Source organism: Bombus affinis, chromosome 3 (genome assembly GCF_024516045.1).
Source record: "Bombus affinis isolate iyBomAffi1 chromosome 3, iyBomAffi1.2, whole genome shotgun sequence".
NCBI classification, from domain to species: Eukaryota; Metazoa; Arthropoda; class Insecta; order Hymenoptera; family Apidae; genus Bombus; species Bombus affinis.
The window spans coordinates 8009782-8032374 of NC_066346.1; the positions used below are offsets into that span (position 1 = coordinate 8009782).

The 22593-nt window shown below is 33.1% G+C and overlaps 1 protein-coding gene across 5 annotated transcripts in view; it reads left to right on the forward strand.

Annotated features, from left to right (window-relative positions):
- Positions 1–22593, forward strand: part of LOC126914152 (EGFR adapter protein-like) — a 278807-nt gene that overhangs the window by 177719 nt on the left and 78495 nt on the right. The gene's annotated exons all lie outside the window — the stretch shown is intronic.

The following is a 22593-nucleotide window of genomic DNA, read 5'->3' on the forward strand; positions in this document are numbered from 1 at the left end:
ACCGCCCACGGTCACGGTCAACAAGATTCTTTATTTTCCATCTACGGATTTGTTTCACTGTATCCAATAAAATTATCTGGAAATATAAACTTCTCTTCCTGGTAAACCTCTTTAAACTACTATGAACACTTTGTATGCATAATACGAAATCAGATTAAGAATGATTTTGTAGGAAGTCGACAAATTAAGGTGAGATTAAATAAAATGAAGGTTTCTCGTGAAAAATGGTTTACATGATATCAACATCATTATGGGATACATGACATTAAATATGATATTAAATATGAAATTTCTCTCGATCTATTTTACGCTTCTCTCTAATTTTATTATGAAGGACGAATGACACAATGAAATAATTAGAGCTATTATTCTCCCATAAATTAGTTATTAAAGTAAAATCTATCGTCGTTTAAATATGTCCATGATACACTGCAATAATACCAATATAAATATATTCCACATTCTTAAGAAACGATCAATATTGCTTAAGTAATAACTTTAATTCAATTCAATAATTCTGATAAAATAAAAAGAAAAATATAAATTCCTTCGATAAAGAATTCAAACCTCTATAGTATCTTAGTTATCTTACACAAGCCACAATTATATCAGCCAATTTTACCCTTTGTATCCCTTTCGTTTATTCTTGCGATGAAACAATACTCTTACCGCAATTCTCAATCGGTGTAGTCTGCTCAGACTAGGACAAATGTCAAGTACAGGACCGATAGAGAAGTCTTAGCCCCGAACGGGCAGATTATACCACACTATGAAGCTCGAGAACAGAACGATAATCCCGAGACAACGACGCGCGGCAGGTTCAATGGAAACAGAGCTCGCTCACGATAGGGGGATAGAGTATCAATGAAGCACACGTGAATGCACACACGAGAAAACGAAAGAGGCTGGTAGACGTGCAAACAGACGAGACGACGAAAAAGGGCGCCAACCTTTGAAAACGGCAGCGGAATAAGGGATGGCTGGTCCCGAGCAGACCTTCCCAGCCGCGATCACCGAGGGCGATGTTTACCCTCCACCTGCGGATTTACTCGTGCATACACGGAACAGCACTCCGGGGTAAAACGCATCTCTCGAGCATCCAGGAACGTCGAACAGTGTCCATTCGTGGGTTCTATGCTGCCAGGTACCCCGCCGACGATACTCCATTATTTTAGCACCATTAAAAGGCCTTTGCCCTTTCTATGGGCCGAAAACCTTCTACAGCCTCTTTTCTTTACTTCTTCAGGAGCGGTTTCATTCAATTTTGAAACATTCCACCGATATTCGAACAATACATTTCCAAAATGGAACAGTCGTCTGCTAACCGAGTTGATACTGACACTATCGCGATAATCGTAGCTAGTCTATGGAAGCATTGGAACACGAATAAATGAGAATTCACGAGGAATTCAAAACGTTTGTAAACGTTTAATTACGCGATTCGTATTGTACGCGCACTTTGTATTTATGGACAATGTTACTGTGATAGGTCGAAAGTGTTATATATTAGGTTGTCCGAAAAGTTTCTTTCCTTTTATAAGGAAATAATAGACGCACAGTGTTTTCTGTTTTATATTAGTTTATTGTATTATGCGTGAACATAGTAATAGAAATATAATGAACTAGATCATACTTAATTCAATAAAATAATATAAAACAGAAATTGTTGTTCATCTATTATTATCTTATGAAACGAAAGAAACTTTTCGGACAACCTAATATATTGATATTTCAATCGTAAAACATATGCTTAAGTCTGTTATAATTAATCGATCTTTTACTGTATGGTTACTGTCTTGAAAGGATTTTTTATTTGTTTATTATGATGTTATCGACGTTAAACGAGTGATTAAGTCCGTTTGTATATTTTTAATCGGGCAATTAATTATATCTTAGAGAAGAATATTATCTGCTATACATTTTTGTATTATTTAATGTAATATATAACACATATAACGTTACAGGATAAGAGTCTATGACTTTGAAATACTATAAAATATTTGTATTATTGTAAGTAAATTTACTGTAAATAAATCATGCTTACATTAAACATTTTTATACAACAAAATTAGATTTCAATATCTACTGATTTCAATATATATCGTCATACTTCAGTTCTAAAAATCTCAGATTCTTCCTTTTAACACCCTCTATGATGAAATATATCACGCCATATTTCGTCTAGTCATTATAATTATCAAAGAACAAATTATTTCCAATATTCCCTTCGAATATCTTTCAAATACCTAAACGATAATAAATAAATAGCATACTTCGTTGATAATAAGGATTTCCGATAATTTAGTATAACTGATAGCTAATTAATTTATTAAACGACTTTGCTTGCTGAAACAAGGATCAGTCAAGCGCATGAGATTCTTGTTTTCCTCAAATTTCTTTAAACGCGTCGGGACTAACGATGTCGATAAATCCGCTTGAGCAAAGTGGGGAGCATGGATGTTTTGCAATAAACGAATAACGAAAAACAGGCAACTATATAACCTTTGTGCCTATAGCTTTGCCACGATCGTAGAATATATTTACTCTCCACCTGCGGATTTACTCGTGCATACACGAAACAGCACTCACGCTGGAAGCACATATCTCTTTTGCATCCTGCCTCTACCCCTACCTCGCCGTATCATCCACTACTATCCATTCACGCTGTCCATATGGTATTTGTCAAATAATCAAGCAGCATGTCAACTTACACTGTGTATAGCAGTATCGTTGTTACAATGATATTGTAAACCATTATTTAGAGACTTGGATAGCGAAAATAAATATTCATTTTATTTACCAGTAAAGGAAATTTACAAATATCAAGAAATATATTTTTGGGATTCTTTTTTCATTTTTCAACCAGTCATCTAGCTAAGTGTTTATTAAATTAATTTTATCAACAGTGGTCTTCAATTGTTGGTCAGATAATTGTATGCATCTGGAACGTTTAAAATGAACGTTAATGGAAATATACTTCTATTAGCGAGTAAAACATATTTCCAAGAAAAGAAATAGTAACGAAATAAATATTTAGCGAATCCTTCCAACTCCTTCCCATAGTCACAATGATAAAAAACAGAAGTTCATAAGGTACATTGTTTTTTGAGCTAAAAAAATTGCAAATATAATGTTGGCCCTTGATGGATTAATTATGAAATACTGATTGCTACACCTATAATTATAACAAGTCATTGAAGTAATTATTGACAATATACCTTCTATCTAGAAGAAAGAAGAATAACATGGTGTAATTGTTGTATTTATCGACAAATTGGTAGAAGTATCTTTGTAAACATAATTCTCTTTAAAGGTAGAATTAGGCACATTTCTAACACGGCTGTGAATTATAAATCAGATTCTAGATCACGCGTGAACATTTTGTTGATCATCCTCCTTTTCGTAAAGTACTGTGAATACATAAAAACAGAGAATAGCAAATTACCTTTAAAAACAGCGATTGTAAGATAAAAGGACGAAAAGATCAAGCGGTAGGCTGCACACAAAATGCACCTCTTGAGATGGATCTATGGGTTCCAAGGTCCAAAGACACTCCGTTTCTGGGAAAACGATCTCGGAGTAAACACCGTTCGCATTCAGGGACAATAAATAATTTCTCGTGGCATGCCGTTCTTTTCTACGGCAGATGTTATCTCTGTCACACAGGCTAGAGGGAAATTAGCTTCGTAGCTGACGAGCGCATGTTCAAAATCCCACGACGCGACAGGTAGGACGATAACAGAACCTTAAAAAAAGAGCGGAATTTTTACGCAACTTTTTCACTTGTCTTCTAATTTTGTTGCTTGTAACGTGACATATTATCCTGCGCACGTACTTGTATAAATTATACTACGTACATACGAATATTCTTACAATATGCAATGTTTCATTTTTTTATTATTGAAAGGTGATACATATATACTTGTACAAATTACGTTCTTCCACTTGTTTTTCAGTTTGAACATTTTTTTAATGCTCTGTATATTTCTACAAATTAGCAGCAAAATTAGTACGTTTTGAAATTTGTTGTGGAGGTATGAAATTCTTGTATCTGTATATACTATGTTTTGCAAACTTTTACTGACATTTTTGAAACTCCTTATTTAATGTTACGAATTCGTATGTGTGTACGAATTACACTATATAGTATAGTGCTGGTAAATGAAGTTTAATTGAAGCAAAATTATTTTGCGGGTAAAAATATTAAAAATTGTTTCACGTGTAGCTTATGTTAAACAAATATAAATATTATTCGGGAGCTTTGGAATTTTCAATTATAAAAATTCTTCATGGAAATTGTAAAAGTTCCTCACTTCTCTAACAGCAGTTACAAACAATAGGTATTATTATGTAGATATTCTTTATTTTTTTATCTTCTTTTACAATATAGATCTAAATATTCATTTACATATATATATGTATAAATATAATGAGTATAATTAATAAATTTTATCAAAATTATAAAACTACATGTACAAATATTCTTTTACCTCCTTAAATAATATTTTTTCAATTTGACGTCTGTTTACCGTGCATTATCTTTTTATAAACAAATGTGAAATCAAATGATTCACAGAATGGCGATCATGTATTTCATAATTACTATAAAAAATACCATATTTGGTAAAATAAAGTATCATAATAATTGATACTAATCCTAAACTTTCATGGTTATATTTATTAACTAATGCATTTATGCGAAATATAAAGTATGAAGCAGCCACGAAACATTATTCTTATTCACAATTAATTCAAAAATGCGATGAATCGGTGTTATACAGGTGGAACGTTGTTAGTAAAACCCGTTATGTAGTAAAAGATATATTCGATCCAATTTACGCTGAATACTGCTACTGTTTACGACTCTCGTGAATGAACTCCTTGTATATACGTCATTTATTTTCTGCGAATATCTTTTACTCACAGCATCCAGAGAAACCACGTTTGTTATAGGCTACCTAAACTGTTATGAAATATTTACTGGACAAGTGAACTAAAAATACGAGCTGTTAGTATAAGCATACATGTATATACATCGTGAAAGTATTTGTTATAATTTATTTCTATTTATTCATATGCACTGGAACACGTGCATTTAAAATAAGAAATATGAAATGTATATTCAATTTGAATAAATGTTTAAGAACATTCCTGTATGTTGCTACTTTATGAACTATACCATACGATTTCACAATTTTCCAGTATATCTTCTTTAAGCAGTAACTCACAGTTTACGCGCAGCAAACTCTTCCTCTACTCTTTCTATGTCAGCCACACATGTACAAAGCAATCATTGAATTACGCGTGTGTATCTGTTCCCTTAAGAGCGCTCTAGATCTCATTGAATTTGTACATCAATCTGTGCCATGGAGCAGAAACGTTGGCCCATTTGAGTATCGATGGCAAGAAGAAGCGGAAACAAGATTCTTTGCGAATTATCGGCTTACCCGCAATCCAGTGAAGCCAGTTGCAAATGAACCGGTAGACGTTCTTCGCGTCGCGTCGCGTCGTACAGATTTCTTTTTTTCCCGTATATCCAATTTGGTTAGTCGGCCACGTTAGGGCCGTGCCAAGAACTCTGCTGGGAAAACTGGCGCCGATGCAGGGGGGTATGAAACGCGACTACGAGAGCAGGAAGGGCTGGTTTCTAGAAAAAACGAAAAGTCGTGCATTAGCTTGAGTGCGGATCTCGACCTTGTCTGCGACTGTTTATCTCGCTACTTGCCGTTGATGAGATCCAACGTGGCATACATGTATAAACAGCCAGTAATGCGACACACACGTTTGCTAGGCACGCACAAAGCGTGTTTATGGCAAAAGTTGTACATATATACACAGGATGGTCAGGCGGCCCTTCGAAGTTCTCAACGACATGGCCGAACAGCCGAACCATACTCTTTGAATTAGGAGCCGTGTCATTAAAAATTTTGTTTGCCTGAGTCTCGTTAGCGAAAGATTTTGTCTGCTGCATAGTCCGCTGCTTTCTTTCTTCTTTTTCACAACGTCAGTCCTCTGATTGACCGTCGCGAATCTCTCCCATAATCTATTAACGGCCGTGTCATAACAGAAGAAACTTATAATTACGTAACGCTTAACAAAAACAAAATACCATTCATTATAGGGAGATTAATTTTCAATCATTTTTCTTCTCTCTATAACGTTACCAAGTTTCATTAAAAATATAATGTTTCATTAATAATATAATAATATAATAACTATCCCGAATTTGTTTTGACATTATAAACCATGGAATATTTGTTATCGTATCACATGTTATTCTAGTAACGTATTTCCTACCCTCCACTTAGTGTCAGCAATTATAACAGTCAGACACGTGAAAAACACTCGAATCAATTGTTTGAATCTTTGTTCCCGCCACAATGTCCATTCAAAGTCGTATGTCACGACAGATTAATGGCTCTCAGAATGACAGTAGGGTAAACTCAATTAAGGAAATGGCATGCCGTTCGCGATATGCAAATGCGCGTATCAAGTTTGTGGCGGAAAAATATTGCACAATGGAAGCACGTGCAACCGTACCAAGTACCGTACTACATCAATATCGTATCATAAGCTTTTATATCAGTAATTCATTAGCGTAAGAAACAGGAAGCTATATAAATCTAGCATACCATTCGCGTAATTTTTGCGTTACGTTGCAGTTACTTACGCAGGTGTTATACAGGCTCATCCACCGACTGGAACGAGGCATACATTTTTCCTGCTTTAAATCAGAAAATATTTTATAGAGAAGAGCTGAGTGATTTAAAGAGGATTATACTTTCACATCCATAGGCCATTCTTTTATTTTTTTTTTTTTTTTTTTTTACCAACGCAGCGATGCATTTCACAAGTGCAACATATTTTTTTTTACATGGAAAAGCATTTACCGTTATAATTTACGTGCATCAAATCTTCTTGTAATTTTATTGGAAGATATTCATTAATTAAAAAGAAAGATAATTAAAGACTATTCGTTGCATCAATTCACCAACCAATCATTTTTCTAGTATTTTATCGTAATACACTTTTACATAAAATGCCTGAAAGATTTGATTTATGCAAAAAGATATATATATATATATATTTTTTTTTTTATAAATAGAGAAAATGGTCGAGTTGAAAAACGCAGAGGTGAAATGGAATAGAGAAAAAGTGGTACATGTATAAAGTGCACGCGTATCGTGCTAATAATGGCTGTCAAATAACAATATATGCTAAAAATAACCTAATGCTAGAAACGTAATTCTCTTTCAATTATTCGCATTTTTCCTGTAACAGCTGTTTCTAATCGCGATAAAGAAAGAGACAGACTTGTTCTTGTTGCGACCTGAATCACCCTGTATGACTATGAAACAGCAATAGAAACTGCTCGCGTATCTCATAAGAGTTTCTCTCACGTGGCGGAACTTCAAAAGGTTCCATGATGAATACCACGTCCAATGTGGTCGTGATTCAGTTTGTTTTGTGTTCGCGTTTCCTTTATTTTAGGCAGAAGACAAACAGCATTCAGCGGTCAGAGAAGAAGGCATAGGCAAACTTGATAGAGCTTTGAATGTGATATGCAAAGTTATGAGATTCAAGGGGATTCATGAGACAAGAAATAGAGAAAATGGTCCCTGTATCTCACATTGATGGCATTCCTATAAGTTACAATATTTAGAATGGCGAAATATAAAAGAAATAATAAACACGTGAGACTTTGCACATTAATACATTACATAACATGCCATTAAATACTTTGATTCTTATCTCGTATGTAATATATATAAAAAAAAGAATGTTTGAAATTGATACACTATGAATTTTAGTCAGTTTTGTATTGAAAGCTTTTTATTATTTATATCGGTAACAGTCGTTTGTTCAATGGCATATATTATATTTATTCACTGCTCTTATTTGATATAAATCCACTTAATAAAATTATGGTGCCTTTTTGTACTTCTTATTTTATGAACTATCCTTCGTCCGCCACTTGCGTGTGCATACGCAACATGTATATTTGTTTAATTAGATTACTGCGACACGTAACTGTATTGTTCATTTTGTTGTTTATTACATTATAATTTTATTCTGAGAAATCTTGTTATCAGATCTTTGGTATCACGTCAAGTAAGTCACAAATTCTGTAAGAAATTTTAGTACTCGGAAGTGATATTCATTTCAATTGGAACTTCGTGACGTGTATGCAGCTTTTTTCCAACTCCTATTATATCTGAAAAGAGTCATAAAAGTTTCCATCAGATAACGTAATAAGAGTTACGCACATTTCCCCTTGGTGCATATGCAAATTATTTTTCAGTAGCATTATTGTGCGAGACAGCGAGAAATTTATTAACGTTGCTGAACAGACAGGTTATCTTAATCACTGACCGTCCCGATTTCCTTTCATTTTGTTCTCGACGTACCTTTTGTCGGATACGGGATTGCTTTCAGACAATGCATTTTCCAAATACCGTGAGTGCGTTGGTTGAAGCCCGGCTGCACGCTCGAGAAACAATCGGCAAACGTTCCGAGTTCGACGAACGAAACCTGTCAAATACAAAATCGATTTGCGAACTAACTTGCTGGAAAAAGTACAAACACAAGTTCCATGAAGAATATTCAAATATAGAATTTCGATATTTTCCAAGCGACCTCTGAAATGATATTTCATCAAATAATATTGATCTTTTCGCAACAGAAATACTGTGTTATTTTCCTTGAAGCACGAGCATAATATAAATTTTATTACGTCAGAATTAAGTTAATTAAAAATGCTCCATGTGTACTATAATGTTACGAACGTTTATGTGAAATAATTTATAATAGTTTCCTTTCAATTATTATTTATTTATTCCAATTTCTTATTGGAATTTAAATAACATTCTTGAGTCGTTCAAATTGTTACATCTTCAAAACGAAATGAAAATATACGATGATATTATTTACGAACGTGTCAATAATCTACGTTTGTGTCGTATATATCTCTTAAAATTAATCAAATATTCCACATTAGATAAAATCAATTAACGGGTGATGCATTATTACTTCTCAAACTTTGACGTGAAAACACAATAGAGATCTAAAGAATGCTTCCTATTGTCTTATTATAGTCTATTATATATGTCTATCGTCTGCTATACTATTGTAATCTAAATTGTCATTTCTTTTAATATAATTTACTTTAATATTATATAATATTAATACTTTACTTTAATATAATATAATATTAATATAATAATAACTTTAAATAAAATTCACGTAAGTTATCAATGTGAAAAATAAGCTTCTCTACAATTATCACAGCTATTATTATCATAAGTCTAATTGAGTATGCTTCCTTTTCTTTTGATGTAATTCCATAATTAATGATGTTATACCGTTATTGGTATTAATCGAACAAGAAAAGTAGAATTTAAAACTGACACTATCTTTTGCGAGGAAGTAACCTTTGTTATTATATTTAATAATACTTTAATTCTCGAGTTTTCTCTGTAGAATTGCAATAAAATAGCGATTTACAGCATCAGTTTGGAAAAAATACCACAAGTTCCACAGACGTAAAAGTAGAGGAATCGTGCAAATTGGGAGCAACAGAATGGTAAAAACTTTGGGATATTAGTAAGAATATGACAAAGAACGTGGAAAGGATACTTGAGAAGGTCGTTTGTTGCACGCCGAGAACGATTGGTACCTATCGCGTATAGCGCTACGACATAGTTGGTCCATTCCCCAACTACTGGACACCGTTAAGAGCCGTCCTGTCTGCTCGAGGACTAACACTTGCTGAAAGTTTGCACAAGCTCGTAACTATTCGCGGTGTTAAGGAAATTTCAAACGAAGTGGCAAGTACAACTGCTATTGTTCTTCAAAATCGTTGGACAGGGCCAAGAACTTTGTTGAAATTAACGCAATTCTCGTAACAGTGTAGCCCTTTTCAGGATAAAGAACAACGAAACAAACAGAGACTTTCGAGCAAAGTTTTTCGATATTTTCTTAGATGTCGTTTCTTAATTTATTTTAACAATCTGCAATTGTTCGTGTTTCCAATGGCACGCGATCTTTCAAAGTAGAACGAAAGACATTCGTTTATAACGTTTCATAATTACATTGCATGTACTTTTCTTGACTAACTAAGCTACATTTCTCTTTCTTTCTTTTTTTAGTTATTTTCGATCCAATGTGTTTATATCGTTAACAATCATTTTTAAGTTTAAAGAAGAAGAAGTCAGATAATCGTTATTGATACACGTAAGCCTTCGTTTCAATCTTTTTTTTTTAGGGATTTTATTTGTCAAAAGGAGAGCATGATTCAGGTATAAAAATCTTAGAATCGCAATAGTGTTTGTACATATGTGCCGTGAAATTTAATATTATATGGGATACAAAAACTACAAATAGTAGACTTTTTCACATCGTATGTCCTCGCACGATATAATGTCGCTAATAACCACGCAGTCCAATGTAATTTCCAGCAAAACGTAATTTAGTAACATCCGTAAAAAGAACGATTAACCGTTAATTCGTAACATGTTAATTTGTAATTCGTTTTATCGTATTTATACAATAATTCCTTTCCTCTCATAATAACTTTTTCATGTATATCATTCGCGTTCGATAATTTCGCTATTAATTTCCAATTATATTTATGCTTTGAAAAAAATCAATATCTAATTAATTATCCAAACCACATGATAATTTATTCTACTCTAAAACTACACTATCATAATCTGCTTCGTTCTACGATAATTACAAATTTCATACAGTTATGTCTCATTTCGAGCACGATGCATGAATAACAATATCAATCGTATAATCGATATTACTGCATGATAATAATCGTAACACGAGCGTTAAACCAATCGATTTTATGGTTTAATTAATACGCCGATCGATTATACTTGCTATAATGGCCACAATAGTCGCTACGCCGATTTAGTCGGATTATAACGAATTTGGCGATTAATCGAATAACATAAACTAAAACGACTCTGTTACGCATTTCCAGCTCGAAAGGCTATTATTTTCCATGCGAATGATTTTGTTACCGCATATGAATCGTACATGGACTGATAAACGAAGTTAAAAATACAGGAGTATCAGTAAATACGTACACCGACCCACAACAGTACTCGGGCACTTCTAGAATCTTGTTATACGTATATATCGTATAAAACATTTTGAAATTTCATTAGCTCTGTGACGACATACGACTGTCGCGATAATTTTTCTTTTTTATTTGGATGAATTTTGCAATCAATTTTCATTGAGAATTATAAGCAAATTTTTCTGGGGTGGTACTCGTGTTTAATAAGTGTTTATCGTGTGTTCGATTCTAGTTGAATCTAGTGCTTAAATCTAAAGGTTAATGTCTTTTTAGCCTGCGGATCTGATCCGACGTGTCAAGTAATTGAGTAACTAGTGGGTTTTAGTGGTTGTTAACTCTTATTTTATATCTATTACTGAATTTGGATATTTCTTCTTTGACTGTGGGTATCTTAAGGTTACGTAAGGTATAATATTGGTAAAATTTGAAACGGATATGTAGAAGTTTCAAGATATTTATTGGTAGCTTACCTACACTTCGCAATGATCGTCAAAGTAGATATTTCAGTTATTCATTATATCAATAAACCAAACAACATCTTTACCAATTGTATTAAGTTATCCAAAAAGTTCCTTTCCTTTCATAGGATGATAATAGATGAACAACAATTTCTGTTTTATATTATTTTATCGAATCAAGTCCATTTCATTCTATTTCTATTATTATGTTCGTGCATAATTCAATAAACTAATATAAAACAGAAATTGTTGCTCATCTATTATCACCTTATGAAACGAAAGAAACTTTCCGGACAACCTAATATAAGATATTCGTATACCAAAGGCCATACTGTTCACGCTATATATCGATTTCTCACTAATTGTAAGGGTAGGTTTGCGATAAATATCGCGTAATTTCTATATACATTCTCGGGTTGATTTCAAATTTTCCTATTATAATCACGATAGATGTGTCCCGTTACAGCGGTAACGAAACTTCAGAAAGTTTCGTACAATGCACATAATACTTTTCGCTCGAGTACTCGAGTCACTGTAAATCCTCGCGATCGATGTTCGCCTAAAGCTACATTTATCGATTTTGCTGTAATGGCAGCATATTGCACGCACATTATGCAAATATCGTTGTACATAGTAATTCACTGTTTATTGAAACACGAACGGGGTAGGAGGCTTTTCCGATTCCATCGCAGTAGAATACGATACTTACGGTACGTAACCTCGCACTATGGTACTGGTAAATTAGGTTCGCCTGTCGGGGAAATTAGACTAGTTAGCAGGATTAACGAAATTGCGTGCCGTCTAATTCTGCGTCTTCCAATTAATAACGGTAATTGGTGTCGCGTTCCGACAACGTTTATCAGCCGTTGTTTTCAGTATGTAAACAATTTGTCGAATTGTTAGCTCGTATTTGTAATTATAGAACGTAATTTGTGTTTCGATGATGCTTGCGCTACTTTCGGATTCGATTGCAATGAATTTTCTTAACATGCAGAGAGAAACAAAATTAAAAGCAGCTTTCATTTGATTCTCAGCTACGTAATACGTATATCGATTGTAATTAAATGGAATAACATATTGTACAAATATTTTACATTTGTCCGATAGCTATTTCAAGCGGACAAATTGAAACAATCTGTTGCATCGAGTTTTTGTTTCTAACACGCGGTATTTCACGTACAGAACTGAAATTGTTTTAATTAATGCCATTTATTATGTTTCTTTAATATAAGTACAAATGAGGACGATATTTGCACATAAATCGGAAATTTTAGTTATATCGCCAGTGACAAAAACAGAATAAAATATCCAATCTCTTTTCCATAATACCGATATATTTTACGTTTTATATTCGTTTATTATCACGTAGATACAACAGATGGCAAGTAAACGAGGAATATCGTGGCGGAATCATCGAATAATATTCGTTTAATCATGTTAAAATAAAATTTTAGAAAGAACTGTTCGATTGTAAAAGAGTTATATCTTTCCAAAATAAGTATCTTAAAACTTGATTATAATATTTCATGATATTTCATACGTATCATACGTATAGAATATTATTTTATATTCATTTTATAGCTTCGACTATATGTATCCTAACAAAATCAAAAACATACAACGACTATATTATGTAACAATTAATAACAATTCTAATAGAATTAATAAGGATCATTAATGTCAATGAAATTCTCAACTTTTTATAATAATAATACAGAGATATGTAAGCAATCGTAATTGAACTAGTACTCGTTGGCAAGGCCGATCAAGAAGAATCAAGCAGGACAAAAAATCTTTTTCTTAGAGCTCGTTAAAAAGTTCCACGGCGGAAATAGACCGCGGCGAGCTACTACGGAATTCCGGGGGATCCAGAAATCCCGGAGGAATCCCATTGCTCCCTTTACGCGAGTTTGCTGCATCGACACCTCCTTTAGAAGACGATAATGGGCAGCCCCTATTTTTTTCTCCCTTCGACCTCTTTGATAAGAAAATATTCTTACGTTTACACACATTCAAACTCTTTACGAACAATTACACGGATCGTTAAATTTCTGAACGTTTCGATTTTTCCAACTTTATGATTCCTATTATATTCATTATGTTAAAGGTTTATTATTCCTTCTTAAATATTAGGTTGTCCGGAAAGTGTCTTTCTTTCGCAACAGTGCACCTTCATACAAACGTGAAACCAAGTCTGTGAAATGTCGCGGTGTTTATCTCAACAGAACAAAATGGGTCGTATGTAATTCGACAAAATAACATAATTTATGCGTCTATTATTTTCTCATAAAACGAAAGAAACTTTTCAGACAACCTAATACATATGTTGTAAGATGTATAAATTATACTGACATAATTATTTTTCTCTGGTAACTTACGAAATGGAAAAGTTAGTAAAGTTGTACGTCTTTTTTGATAGAAATACGTAGATTTTTATATTAACATATAAGTATGTGTATATTCACTTGTACGTATATATGTGTAATTCGAGTAATTATGTATCATACTTTTAATACAAAAATGACAATTTGTGTTTCATTTGGATACCGGAAATATAATAATGATGTCTGTTAGGATTTACTGTAATGAAACTAATATGGTACAGCCGGTGCAATGGATGTTTAAATAAATGAATAAAAGCTATGTAATTTAATTAACAGCGATAGATATGAAGAACAGAGTGATGAATCGATTAAATACGATGAACAGGATTTAACAAAATTTGACAAAGAATCGAAATGTACAAGAACGGTGAACAGATTGTTAACAGGATGAATAATTGTCGTCAACTTTGAAAGTTGTACGTACGGTTCGCATAATTCAAGTGCATCGTAACTGTCATCCGTTGAAACGAGCGATTATAAATGCAATTTCGAATATCCATTTCTGTTTAAGTTCTATTCGACAAATATTCTCACTTAATGAATTTCAATGATGGTTCATTAAAATTCTGTGCGCGATCGCGAATGTAGGAGAACGATAAGGACGAAGAAGGTAAGTTCAAAAACCGTATGGCAAGAGGCAGTCTAGTAAGATACGAGGACGAAGGACAACGGTTTACCCAGATAGACGGTACTTCCTGTACAAAGGGAAAAGGCCGAGACGAGAACAGATGAAGGAGAAGTTATTGATGGTCTCTGCTCTGTGGCATCGTTTATATCTTCCGCACGTACAGTCGCCGCTTGAAGTGAATCCACAGATCGTAGTTCCCTCGTAAGAGTCCATATTTGTTCCTTCGCATCCATCATTTTCCTTCTATTTTCTTTAGAACTCCGTGCGACAACACGTGAACGAGAATTGGCCACTTGTAGAGAATCAAATTGATTCTTCCGGATTTTCTTCTCTTCACTCGAGGTTCTAATAATTCGAAAATTATATATTTATATATTCTAATAATTTGGAATAATTGTGTATACCTGTGCTTTATCCAGTTTCTCGAGAAACAGAATAAAAATGTTCGCGTTTTTAGAAAGATACGTACGAGCACTACAGTGGCAGTATTTGCACATTGCTGCATTCTTTACTGCGTTTCTATACTTGATCATGTTCAAATATATTAAATTTAATATCATTTGGTACTTTCATACGACTAGAAAAATTTGATACTGTGAGAATAAAATGCAGAGTACGATATTTCTGCAGCACAACAATGATATAACTCAGAGTTCGCGTTTTTCAATTATTGGTATAAAAAGAAAAAAGCGACCTTTTATCAAGAAGAAACATTCAAACATTAATGTTATTATTTCTCCTCTTCGTGTTATTGGTGTCGTAAATGAACGATATGGATTCACAAAGCAGAAGAATCTATTTTCAGATGCGATCGAAAGGTTTAACCATATCAATCCTGCTAAATGTTCCTCTTAAAAAATGCATTCCGTTCGCCGCGTCGACGATATCGCTGTTGAGAAGAAAGATATGGAACTCATGCCGGTGCTTTCAAAACCATGAAAATCATTTCTACGTTTCTCACGTAGAACTTCAGCACATGAAATGGCGCCGGCGTGATGTATGAAAAATTCAAGAGGGACGAACGAACGAAAAAGTGTTTCGGGCCTGAAATTTGCTCTATCGTGACGATCGTCTCTTCAATTATTTTCCTTGGGGTTGGTACGGGGTCAGAGGGGGTGGATGGAAAAGGAAGAAAGGGTGGTTGTTGAAAAATCGATGAAAATGCGAATGCTGCCCGGTCGTCAAATAACACGGCTGGAACGAGTTATTTACGGTGCGCCGACGATAGTCGTGGATATACAAATATTTTCCAGGGGTATCCTTCGATATAAAAATATTTTATGTCGTCGTGAGACCCGCCATGTTACGGATGCGCCGGCTTATAAACATTATGCATACTGAAGCGTACACGTATATACTGTAGGCCGGGTTGTATAAAGCATACGTGACCTCACGTTCTCTGTAAGGTTCAGGTGAGAATACGTCTAGCTCGTGGTAGCACGCTAGCGTAATCGTAATTTTTTCACGGAAGAATACGTCGAAAGAGAGCTCATCTTCCATGCTCGAGTATTTCTGTGAGAATATTTGAAATGTAGTTTTGAAGTGGTATTTAAATTTGACTTATTAAAACTTCCTCGCGTGTCTTATAAACGTGTCAACGTTGATGCACATTTCTTTCGTATCGGCTGACTGACCAAATGAAATTCATAAAAACGATATGATACGGTCAATATACCGTTTGATATTCAAATAATATTAAATCATGGAAAGTGATGTTTCTATTAACGTTTTGTTCCTCTGCGGAAAATGACGAACCTACGCGAAACTGTATCTAATTTCTATTAGATCCGGTATGGTAGAACTCTTTAGAGTTCTTGTTTAACGTTACCTGTGAATCGTTCGACTAATTGGAAATCAATGTGCTTTATCATAAATTCAAAACAAGTAATGGAATTTTTATTTAATATACGTATCTAGTATTATTTACATTCATTGATATTGCAGTACAGTGTTATATTACGTAAGTATTTGTATTGCTTGAAGATGAATTTGCAACATAAAATGAGATGAAGTAGTCGATATACTCGATGTATTATTTCTCTATTTAGAGTTTTTTACATCTCAAGCCTATGAAAATCTTTCCTATTCTTAGAATTCCTCGATAGTTCTCAATAAGGAGAAATATACCAGAAACAGATTAATGTCATCGATCAACAATTTTTTGTTATACGCTTCGATACGTATATATCAATAATAATAGATTAATTATTTTATTATTTTCTTTTAAATTCGAAATAGTTGGTGACCACTGGAAAAATAGGAAAATACTTATATTCGACTTTTTTCGTCGCACTTAATTTCAGTAGATATACGTAGAACGTTTCAATAAATATGAAAAATAACTTTGTTTAGTTATATGTTTGCCACAATGGAAATATCGTGCAACGTGTCAAAACACCATAGATATGTAGGTACGTTACTAATTGGAAGCAAAGCAACGCCACATCCAACAAGATGGGATTTGCACGTTCGAAACGGGATTTCGTTCCTGCAGATACAATTGTTCGTCACGTATTGATGAAACTCTGATAAATCGTGTTATTTGGATCTGATTACCTTAAGCGAGGGATTATCTGGGAAATTGCAATTTGTTATTAAATTTCAAGCAACTCTCATTTGCTTGTTTCATACAACCTGTGTAAATATTTGTTACTGTAGGAAAGAAAACATTTTGTTTTAACTAGAATAAAATATTACAAATTATTATGATACAGTTTTATACAGTTGTCATTATGTATTCTTTAAACTCACAAATCAATGTATTTTCAATCCATATGTAATTATTGTCTAAAAGTGATATGAAAATTCACGCCCAGACAATATATTCTACGTATCCATAGTTATCTATGTATGTCTTTTCTCAAATTGATCTGCTACATAGTATGTTATGTGTATATTCTATACATGTCTATGTATAGGAACTCTTACTAATATTCGAACATTACGATGTTCGAAAGATTATTGTTTTAAACAATTATTTATGACATCGTCATTGAATTAATTGGTCCTAATATATTAAGATGCTTACTGTAATTTAGTGGAAACATGATTATTATTTACTGAATGCACGTAGCTTCTTTCATTAAATAATGGCAAAATCTTAAATGGAAAAAATGTTTGCAGAAATATACTTATTAAATACTTGATTAGAATATTATTAAAAGAGCAAGAATTAAGAAATATATTCCAATTTATAAAGAAAAAGTTTATAGAATTGCTAATTCCATTTATTCTCAAAGTTTCTCGTTATACAGATATGTGCACGCTACGAATACTCGTTTATTTCAGGCTGGCCTATTATATCTTCCAAAATGATTTTCAGTGTCCTAAATAACTAATGAACGTAAATCTATCTTTACGAATACGTATTTATAACACGTACAATACACTCACGATATTGTACTAGAAATAATTGATACTAGAAAACTACTCAATATCAAAAGCGTGTTTCGCTACGATACGGTAGCAAACGGCAATTAATAATTTAATACAATTGTTGATTTAGTATTATCGATTACGCTTCTAAAATCTTTGTAAGTGGCGCGTTAACACAGTTCGATATAACGATCGAATTCGTAGTTAGAAATTCACGACTGACCGTTGCGAATGATTCGCCCGAGAGTCGAACAATATCTCAAAATCGCTTGAAAGTTCGGGCAGCAGACTTCGCGCGCCAGGAACGACGAACTTTTGCAGCGGATTTTTCTGCGAATGGAGGTACGGCTGCAAGCCATTAAAAGTTCCATGTTGCTGAACGAATTCGATGAACGAAACTTCATCTCGGGCCGGTTCGAAAAGGACCGAAGTGGCCAATAATTGCGATTTATTCGTTCTCTTTCCTCGCGACGTGCCGCCGCGCCGTGTTAACCGAGGCAGCGCTACAACAATGCTTCACCTCCGCCGCGCCGTTGGATTGATTACCTAATTATCGAACAGCCTATGCGAACACGAAACGGTGAAACCATCCAATTCACGATGTATGGCGACAAAATTTTAGATAAACTGCCACAAAGCAAACAATCAGATCGAATGTTCCAATACGCAACGTTATTTGACTTTATAATTGCTACGTTTGGAGTATACTCTCATCTTTTGATTTCTTTCCTGAGCTTGTAAGAATGAACATATCTTGCGTTAAAACTTAGATAGAGATAGATGAATCGTTTTAGATGCATGTAAATCGCGCGATTATTTTATCTCGGGTGGTTTCACAATTAATCGAGTTTCTCCGCTTTAATGAAAAAATTGTATGACATCGTTAATTTAACAATGTTTTCATTACTTTTATATCATTTTAGTTTTCAAGTCGTTGAGTGTTATAACGATATTCCAATTATTTTTCTTTCTTTGTTGTACGATTTGTTAATATTGGGTTGGCAACTAAGTGATTGCGGATATTGTCAATACCATCTAATGACAAAATCCGCAATCACTTAGTTGCCAACCCAATATTTATTTCGTCGATCGTTAATAGCTATGCATATCTCGAATTAAAGAAAATCGTTTTATTATATTTCACGCTAGTTTTTCCTGGTTTTATTTCACACATTTTTTCCGTTTTACATATTTCATTAACACATTACATATTTCTTACTTTTCAACGTTACCAGTAACATAAGCTTAATTTTTGTAAATATAAAATAGCGTTCCAAAAGATTATTCATAAATACAAAGCATAATTTCAGTGCAGAGCATGAAATCGTAAATAAATGATTTGTGTTATTATTATTATTATATATATTATAAATGAAGTATAATTCTAAATTACCAATATCTGTAAATAAGTATCCCAGAAACGACTACTATAAAATAGCGTACTCTATCGACAATCATCGAAACTAAGTATTTTAAGACCTACCTAATGTGTGAACTTGTACGCGTCGGTATTATAGGTAATCATTTCCATTCCTTGTTATTATAAACGAGATTATTGCACATTTCTAGTTTAAAATTATTATCACTGTAACGATGTAAATTTTATATTTTTATTTATGCATAGCATTTTATTTAATTACAAGCTTCGTAAACTATAAATATTCCATAAATAACAATTAATAAATTAAATTATATTTATACTTTTTATTTTTATATTTTATACAATTAAATAATCTTACTTGTATTATATATATATGCATAAACAACAACGCACTATTTTGTGGCATTACAAAAGATGCAAGAGATAAAATATATTTTAAAAATTTGTAAGAATTTCTAAGAGTGTAATAAAATAATAAGAAATATAACAAATATAGTACATATTTTACTTGCTTTAATTGCATACCAACAAATTTGTAAAATATGCACGACATCATGTGCAATTTTGTTTACTAAAACAGTTCTTCATAAAAATTTTAATTATATTTCATTTACCCAAAGGAATTTGTTATTTGGATTTATTCATCGCAAAGCAACGTATCTTAACAATAGCAATTATAATAGCACATTCGTAGAAGAGTATCAATAATTTTATAAAAACTAGTATGAAATTCAAGACACATCTGAATATACATATAATGCAAATACACGAAAACGTTATATTTGAAGAAAAAGTGTTGTTAGACAATCTGTGATGGATAATGTTTATAACATAACTTCCAATCAACTCTGTCAACCACATTTGCAGAAGCGCAGTACCGTTACCTACAAGTAGTTTGTTTAGTGTATCATCAATCAAACGCTAGAAGTAAAGGTCACTCATACATTTTCTCATAAATTCAAATATATTAGCTGTCTTTCATTATTTATTTTGCGATTCATTTATTCAGTTCAATTAAAACATTCGAATATTCAACAAGCTAAATTAAGGAACGAGGCAAATCAATTATTTAATTTTAAATAAATATCAATTAGATATTAAATCGTGTAATACTGGTGAATTAACAAGAAGAGAAAAATATATATTTGTATTTAAAATATATGCATATTCGTCTCTTCTTAATATGAAATAACACAGAAACTATATATAAATATTATAATAGGAAATGTTGAAAATAGGTGATAAGTCGAGCATAATAAACATTTCATGAAATATGAGATATGACAAAAGTGGTGTTTCTTTCTTACTAGAAAATGACGCTGTAATGAATATATATTCGTGTTTGTAGGTATTGAAAAATATGTATCTTTCTGTTCTATAAAATTGTATTGGGTATTTTCTATCAGTGCTTCGCTTCGGTTCGCCTCACTTTAATTCATCCTACGCTCATCAGTTCGACCTCGCCGAAGATTTACTATCGCTTATAACGAGCTGCGATATCTCTTGACATTTCGATGCATTTAAGTGATATTTATGACTTATCTACTTTAATGAGGATGCTATTTTTTGTATACATGCTTGCTTCAAAGACTCGACTCATACAACTGTCATTACCATTCATTGATTTAATCGGAATGATGCAAAATTAAGATAAAAGTGTACATTAATAAGAAGAATTTTTACTTAATTGATACATGTGCAGTTCTACGTCGAGCTTCTACTCGTTCCATTTCTTTAATGCCTAATGCAAATTAGTAAAAATTTCTAAATATGTAAAAGAATATTCTTTCTTTATATACATATTTATTATATATTCATAATTAAATTATGAAATTATATAAATTATAATTAAATAATATGCTGATGTTAGTACATAATGTTGTTCCCTGTATCATTATTATAGGTGAAAGAAAGTTCAAAATGAGATCAGCAGATCTCATATGACTTCCCACTCCTTTTCTTTTTTTTGCTCTTAATACGGGAGACAATGCACAAGGCTGGGGGAAGCCTGGTTTACTTGTAAGGTTTGGACAACGTTGCTACAAAGAGAAGAAAACATACAATATGATACAAACAACAGATCTGTTTGCGTTCTAGTAACGAAATTTCAATAATTCAGACATCGAGCGCCTATCGACGAGCAACCCTTCCTACACACCGACCGTCTCACGCGTCTATCATCAAACTTATCGTTGAACCACTATCGAATTACTATTTCTTTTCTACGTGTATGATTCTATATATGATTCCATGTATGATACTACTATTTTCTAATGCAATTGCACGGGAAAATTCTATTACATCATACAAATGGAACAAGAATTAAAATGAACAGAAAATCGACGTAATCATGGGATGTAAAATTACTGCACGTAATAAATTATTAAAAATAAGTTATTATCATTTGAAAGTTGGAATATATCGAATTTAATATTTCCACATAATATTCTTTACACTTCTTTAAAACACTTGCTATATAAACTTATTAGTAAAATCTATCGTGAGGAGTTAGGATCCACCGTACATATTGAAACCATCCCAACGATATTGCAAGTATCTCATTTTTGAATGTAAAATAGAAGTTCTCTCCTTTCAGGGAACGGTATACTTTTCTTATTACCATTACTCGCGACCACCGAACAAACTAGCGTTTGAAGAACGTTACGATACACTTCAAAAGGGCGTCTAAGTTTTTGAACACGCACGAAAAAATATGGGAAGGGGAGGAAGGAGGGAGGGCGCAAGCAAACGGTAAAAACTAGTAAGAGCGCATAAAATCGCAAAGGGAAATTCAACGAGCTCCGCAATATCTATATAACACAAGATAACGGGCGAGAACGATGTCGCGAGAGACGTTGCTACTTTATGCTTGAGAAATGTTGCCGGTGCCTGCAGACTGAAACGTAACAAGCTGCTTTGATCTTCTGACCTGACGTACCTTCGAAGTAGCGTATCATTATTCGGTAGACATTTTTATTTAGTATTCAAAAGGGAATGAAAGCTTGCAATTACCATCCGTTTTGCAAATAGTCAGATCCCACGCGGTAAACACGGAGGAAATTGTTGATATTACGATCTTTCCAAGCTCGTTGAGACTCGACGCGAAATCACTGGCGTTTGATTCTTTTAAAAGCTGATAAAATATACCTGCCTCTCTCTAATTTCACAATTGCTGGATAAGTACTCTTATCGCGTGTTAAATTCTTTCATTTCGGATGAAAAACGAACATTTTAAATTCACGTTAAATTTACTTTCATCGATTCTACAAATGTTTGCC